This window comes from Globicephala melas, chromosome 8 (genome assembly GCF_963455315.2).
Source record: "Globicephala melas chromosome 8, mGloMel1.2, whole genome shotgun sequence".
NCBI classification, from domain to species: domain Eukaryota; kingdom Metazoa; phylum Chordata; class Mammalia; order Artiodactyla; family Delphinidae; genus Globicephala; species Globicephala melas.
The window spans coordinates 31515644-31522520 of NC_083321.1; the positions used below are offsets into that span (position 1 = coordinate 31515644).

A 6877-nucleotide genomic window follows, 5' to 3' on the forward strand; every position below is an offset into this window, starting at 1 on the left:
GAACTGATGAAGAATTTTTTGGAAAGCTGTAATCTTTGCATCTGGCGTGGTCCTAAAATCACTGTTCTGCAGCAGCATTGGCAGTTGGGGAGAAAACAGACGGCAAGAGAAAGTAAACAGTACAAAATGAGCCCTGAAACAGCATGGAACAACCTACGATGACAAAAGAAAACCTGTGAGAACAAATCAGAACATGTGTCTCTCTCTCACTCCCTCTAACCTCGATGATGAGGGTTGCCTTGCAGAAGAAGCTGGATCACTTTGCTACAGAGATGCATGACGTGCTTGGCCTAAACCAGAGAAGTTGACAAGAGAAAATGCAATGGCAGCCAGAAAGGATTGGATAGTGTGACCTTCCTCATTAACAAGGTGAGCCAGCAGACTAGTGAAATGTGTGTGAGCTGCGGCAGCACCAGGCACATTCAGTACTTAATGTCCATGGCTTTACTTTCAAATCTCATTTTCTTCTGTGGTCTACCCTAACTTGGAAATATACATAGTAGGGAATTATGGGAAATATTATCCCAGATTGGCCAGGTTGACCCAAGATGAAACCACCGCGTCTTGACAGTTACATAGTATACTCAGAACGCAGGGAGGCAGGGTGGATTTAAAGTGTGCATCTGGATTTATTCCTTTGAAGGTGGTACTCAAAGTAAAGCAATTGGATTATATCACCTAAGGTATGCATGTAGGCAGAAGAGAGAACAGTGTCCATGAATGAAGCCCCAGAGCATTGCAATTTTTTGATGTCAGCAATGTGAGGAAGAACTTTCCAAGGACACTGAGAAAGAACAGTGAGAGTGTAAGAAGAGGGGCTTCCCTGGTGGCGCAGTGGTTGAGAGTCCACCTGCCGATGCAGGGGACACGGGTTCGTGCCCCGGTCCAGGAAGATCCCACATGCCGCGGGGCAGCAGGGCCCGTGAGACATGGCCGCTGAGCCTGCGCGTCTGGAGCCTGTGCTCCGCAACAGGAGAGGCCACAACAGTGAGAGGCCCGCGTACCGCAAAAAAAAACAAAAAAAAAGAGTGTAAGAAGAAAATCAAGTGAGGATGGGATCCAAAAAATCAAGCAAAGACAGAGTGATTCAAGGAAGAAAAGTGATCATTTCTCCTTTTCCCCCACCATTATCAAATTCCCTCATTAGGAATGTGGGCTTGAGGTTTTCATCCAAATTGTTTACTCTTTATTATGATAAAGAGTATAGTATAGTACCAGTCCTTTGTGTGTCATTAGATAGCAGAATAACTTGAAATACATTTTTTTTCTTTTTACAAGTGAGAAAAAGGATTATTAAGAAAACAACAATTTAGAAGTTTTCCCTTTGAATTTTATAGACTTGCGCACAATCTGAAGACAATTATAATTTTGATTATTAACACACTGCACTGGGTGCTTCTTTTATAATGAGGAAGTTCCTGAAGTTTATGACATGCAGATACAAGTAGGTTATTAAAAATGGCAATGTTCAGTGGTAACTGTTGTAACCCGTTGGGCAGCAGTAATCATGTGTGGCTCAGCAGTTCCATAACAACACAATTTGTGGACATAATCATCTTTCACCATTACAGATAACCTATATTCCTAAAGGAAACAAGTGAAACAAGACTTTCCTATGTTTTCTTCAACCTAATAGATACCCCTGGATGTCTACTATGTCCTTTATGAAATCTGTCAACAGCCCATAACATTAAGTACAGTACTGTCTCGTTATCTGGAATGTTCGTACTGGAAATGATTCCATCTTTATTAATTGTGTCCAAACCACATTTTTTAGTTAAAGATCAACATTTACCAACTCCAAGAAATGAAGAATTACTGCAGAAAAAATTTAATTCTTTCTCTGAAACAGCTTCCATTGCTTGGCCTATGGACTGCAGTACTTTGTCAACATAATCATTCACAGAAGAAGCATCTCTTTCTTCGCTTTAACACTGTAAACATTTTGCAGTTTTATATATACGCACCAAAATCTGCAATCATGTAGGAAGTTATGCCTCAAACAGGCATCTTTGGTCCTCCTTGGCCACACAGTCATTTAAGGCATAAGCTGAAATCCAAAAGGATGGTGTCTATTTGCTGATATTCAAGCAGCAATCATCATTAAATATATCTTCAATATTGATTAGAGTCTGAGTTATATTTATTGCTGTGTTTGTATTTTTAATATCTTCTTCAAAATTCACTTCTGGAGCCCCAATTTCATTCTTTAGAACCCCTTATCTAATCACGTATCTAAAGTCCTCTTTTTCTTTATACATTTTAGGTGTTCATCCATTTGTTTCACTGTTCCACTGTGCTAAATATTTAGCGATGATTATAGTCTGTGGAGTGTGGCTATGGACCTTTTCTCCCCGTATGATCCAAATCATAAGACTGAAAATGTTCTCTCAGCTCAGGAAATGGTTTATCCAGTTGTAGATCTTACAGTGCATCATCTGGGTAAAATTCCATTATCTGGATGTTCTTTTATAATGATCCTCCTATAGCCAACTAGCCGTATAACCTCTACAGATTAAAAGAGCCATTTAAGAACCCCAGAGGACATCAGCCAAAGGTAGTAATGTACTTTTGGGGAGCCTAGCTGCAACCATAGTAGTAAAGCTACATGAAAAAGAAAGGTCATTGTTCAGAAGATTTTCTAAACTCACTTCCACAAACTTTCAGACCCATTGTCATTTAATTGTTATGAGAATTCCATGACAACTTGATCTTGGTTCTTGCTGATATTGCTTCTTTGTAAGAAAAAATGTTTTCAACATCTCTGCTTATCTGATATCCATCAATAATTGTAAATGAGTCAGTACTGAGAGTACCAAGTTCTTAAGAATTGCGGTTCCTGTGGCTGTTGTATTTATTAGGCAAACATGAGCAAACACTAATTACTCCATGATTACTCCATAATCTCGCCCATGATTACTCCATAAACCCAGTAACCCTGTCCCCCAGAAAAAAGCCAAGACACTGAAAAGTGCCACAATCACCTCCTGCAGTATTTTTTTAATCAGAAACGCTTTTCTTTTTTTCCAGCTTTATTGAGATGTAATTGACATATAACATTGTATAAGTTTAAGGTGTACAGCATGTTGATTTGATACAGTGAAATCCATTTTTAATATTTTAATGCAGTACAGGGTGAGATAGAAATGAAATATCACTGTGAACATTTCTGTCCATATGTTTGGTTATTCCATTGATATTGAATGTTTCCTTGATATTCTTGTTTACTGAGCCCCACAGGTGAGAAAGAAAGGTCCCAAAGGGATAAGAATAAACTAGTTATCTTGGGGAAAAAAAACAAAAACAAAAAACCTCTTCAATTCTGATTTCATTTCAAGACCATTTTGTGATAGATAATGAAATCTCCAGTATAAATTGTGTAAACTCTCTAAACTACAAAGAATCTTCAACTTATACCTTTGTCATGTAGTCATTTGGCAGTTGGCGTTAGGCTACCATAAAGCAATCATATTGCTACTTGTTCATTATCAATGCAGGAATCATTATATCTGTAAATAAATATGATTTTTTTCACATTATCTTTTCCCTTTCTTATGTCTGGTGTTAGTAATATGTATAACATCTACAGTGTTTTGTATCGTATAAGACAATGTTGATGTAGGTACCGACAGACAATTCATCTTATAAACAGGCAAAGTAAACTTACAGTATAGATAAATACAGTATAGTACTATAAATGTATTTTGTCTTTCTTATGATTTCCTTAAGAACATTTTATTTTCTCTAGCTTACTTTGCTGGAAGAATTCATATATAATACATATAACATACAAAATATGTGTTAATTGACTGTTTATGTTATGTGGCTTCCAGTCAACAGTAGGCTATTGGTAGTTAAGTTTTGGGGGAGTCAAAAGTTATCCTTGGATTTTCGACTATGCAGGGGATTCATGCCCCTAACCCCCGAGTTGTTCAGGGGTCAACTGTACTTGCATAATTCAGAATGGAAATGTGTTCATATATCCATTATTATATTAAAACCAAATGTGCTTGTTAATATGGTGACGTTAGTGAATCTCTATTATTTTTATAATTTTATCATAAATTCAGTGCCATGAATTTAAATAAAAGGAATATGAAAAAAACATCAGTTTTTAGTTCTCATAACCAATGTCACTTTTTTTTGCTGGAAGTATTTTCTATACTGTGTTTTGTCCATGTTGAGAGAAATTTTTAAAATCATCACAGATAATAACCAGTTTAATCAGGAGTTCAGCTTTTGAAAGACAATTAAATTGGATTTCTTAGTATTTTGTTATTTGTCCTTGGTGCATAAGTTTGACAAATCATTTTATTATCGTTTGTCTCAACAATATACACTGCCCAGAAAGTAGTACATGCATATGTGGTGTGTGTAAAGAACCTCTTCTTTAATGGCTTCAAGGAGATACTTGCCTTTTTTTTTTTTTTTTTTGATCAGTTTTGATCAGCTTTAAAAAACCCTCTTAAGTCAAGGACATATGGGCTTATTTTCAGTCTCCAGATGCTTTAACCACCACTCTTCATAACCACCAATATATATCTTATATAATTAATCTCAATGTGCACTCTCAAAATATATTAGCAAAATATAAAGGGGGGGAGTAATACTTCAGTTTCTGTCCCAGATTGAATATCAAACAGTATCACAGGATATATATAGAGAAATTGTATGTAAATTTTGAATACCTAAGTGTTGTAATAGATGTGTTCCTTGTGTGCTACATAGGAGAAGGATATCTGTGTCCCGCAAACAGGATGGTGGGCATGTTGAGTTCTGTATTCTGGAGTGGTGTTGAATTTATACTGGTGTATCTGCCTTATCACCCCATATCTGTGTAATAATGATGAAGTATAATTTTTAGTGTAAAGAAGTGGGTCCTGTCTAAAACCAGGGTGCGTTCTGTGGGCAAGTCAGGAATGTTATATGTGCACAACTGAAGAAAAAAAGCATGCAATAAAAATTAAACTTGGTATCTCATCAGTTTACTCCATCTCGATTATTTTATCTTTGGTCTTCAGTAAGTGATTATTAGAGCAGCCCTGGACTAGCAGATGCCTCCCCACTCCGATTGTCTATGATGTACAGTACCCTGGTATTTCCCTTGAATGCCCTGCTCCTAGTAAATCCCATAGAGGTTTTCAGTAGAGACTTGAATTGGCCTTTCTTTCAATATGTTCCCTTTCCTGTATTGCTCCATCATGTAATATTATTCTAATTTCTTTACTACAATATTAATTTTATATTTCATTTAACTCTTTTTTTTTTGGTTATCTCTACCATAAGAATGTAAACTCTCTGAGGGTACAGAATGCATTTGTCTTGTTTTCTTCTGTATTCCTTGGGCCAAGGATGATAATTGGCATATAATTAACACCAACTATTATTTTGGAATGATCAGACAAGTCTGTTGTATCCTAGATACTTACAATGAGTAACTGGCAGTACCAGGATTCAAATAAATACAGTTCCTCTGGAGCCAAGATCTCTTATCGGTATTCTGTAAATCATGACCTCATAACTCAAGGTTACTGACTTTCCCTTATCCTAATTCACACTCTCCAAATGCCAAATTGTCATACCAGTTTTGAACAAACCCAGCCCTGTAGGGGTGAGGAATTACTAGGAGTTTTCATGTTTAAGGTAGAGGCACATTCTCTGAGTAGATCTGAGTCTGAGCAGGGAAGGCATGTATGATTTGAGCTTTGCTAGTTTATAACCCAGATTAGACAGTGCCAGACTCACAGAGGGGCACCCATCTCTTCACTGACACACTAAACCGCTGTGATCCTTGAATTCTCCTGGGCTGGGCCTGAGTTCAGCTATTGGGAAATGTGACCTCAAACAAAAAGTTACTGAGCACCTTTAAAGACTTTTATGCAATTATAAGCTTAATATCAGATGTTAAAATAGTTAACACAAGAATAACTTGAATTATCAAAGGTCGTGTGTAAAATTTTAAATTCTACTGACATACTAGAGTCTGCAGATAACATCTGGAGAACTGAGTTTTTCTTTCATGCAAATGCTTATTAAGGACACACTATTTTCTAGGCAGTGCTCCAGCACTGAGAAAGGTGTACAATTGTTATTACTATACTTCACATAATGATATATCAATTACATTGACGAAACAATCATTTCCTCCTTCACGAGGGAAGAAAATAAACACATGATTTGTTTGTTTTGATTTTGCAAAGTTTCAATAGGATATTTCTGGTATACAATACATTGATTTTATTGATAATTAGTCTCACAACACTATTAGAAAAACTGCCAAGTTATTTACACTCCATTTTGTTGATTTGCAATTTCATTGATTAAGTGCAAAGAGGGACATGAATCAGATTGTTCATATCTGTTTTCTAGGTTTAGACCTTCCAGTGAAGTTACTAATACACAGTCACATTAAATAAAGTTTTCTGCTTCATAGAATGCATTAAGGCATCTGGATGACAACTTGGATGAACTCTAAGCTCTTTTTCATGTTATCCTACTTTCGAATTCATTTTCAGTCTCCCCAAAATACTAATCTATTTCTAGTTTGAACTCCAGATCTCATGATCTTTCTTACTTCTGTTTTCATACTCATACCCCAGCCAGTTACCAAATATTATCAATTTTGGAAATACATTCCAATGCCTTATTTTTTCACAGTTCTCACTTCTAATGTTCCAATTTCAACTGGAGTCCTACCTTGCATCCAGGTTTGTCTCCTCCCAAAACACTCCCACAATATTTTTGAATTACCCTTTTTAGAACAGGGGTCAAAAGTTTCTTGTTGATTTATGTCACCTCTAAAAAAATAAAATCAAAGCGCTTGTGCAGCAAGGCATCCAAGGACATTTGTGACCTGCTCCAACCTAACTTTGTCGTC

The 6877-nt window shown here is 36.5% G+C and overlaps 1 pseudogene; it reads right to left on the reverse strand.

The window, feature by feature from the left end:
• Positions 1-1452: 1452 nt before the first annotated feature.
• On the reverse strand, positions 1453-6296 carry LOC115857414 (NEDD8-activating enzyme E1 regulatory subunit pseudogene; annotated as a pseudogene).
• Positions 6297-6877: the final 581 nt, after the last annotated feature.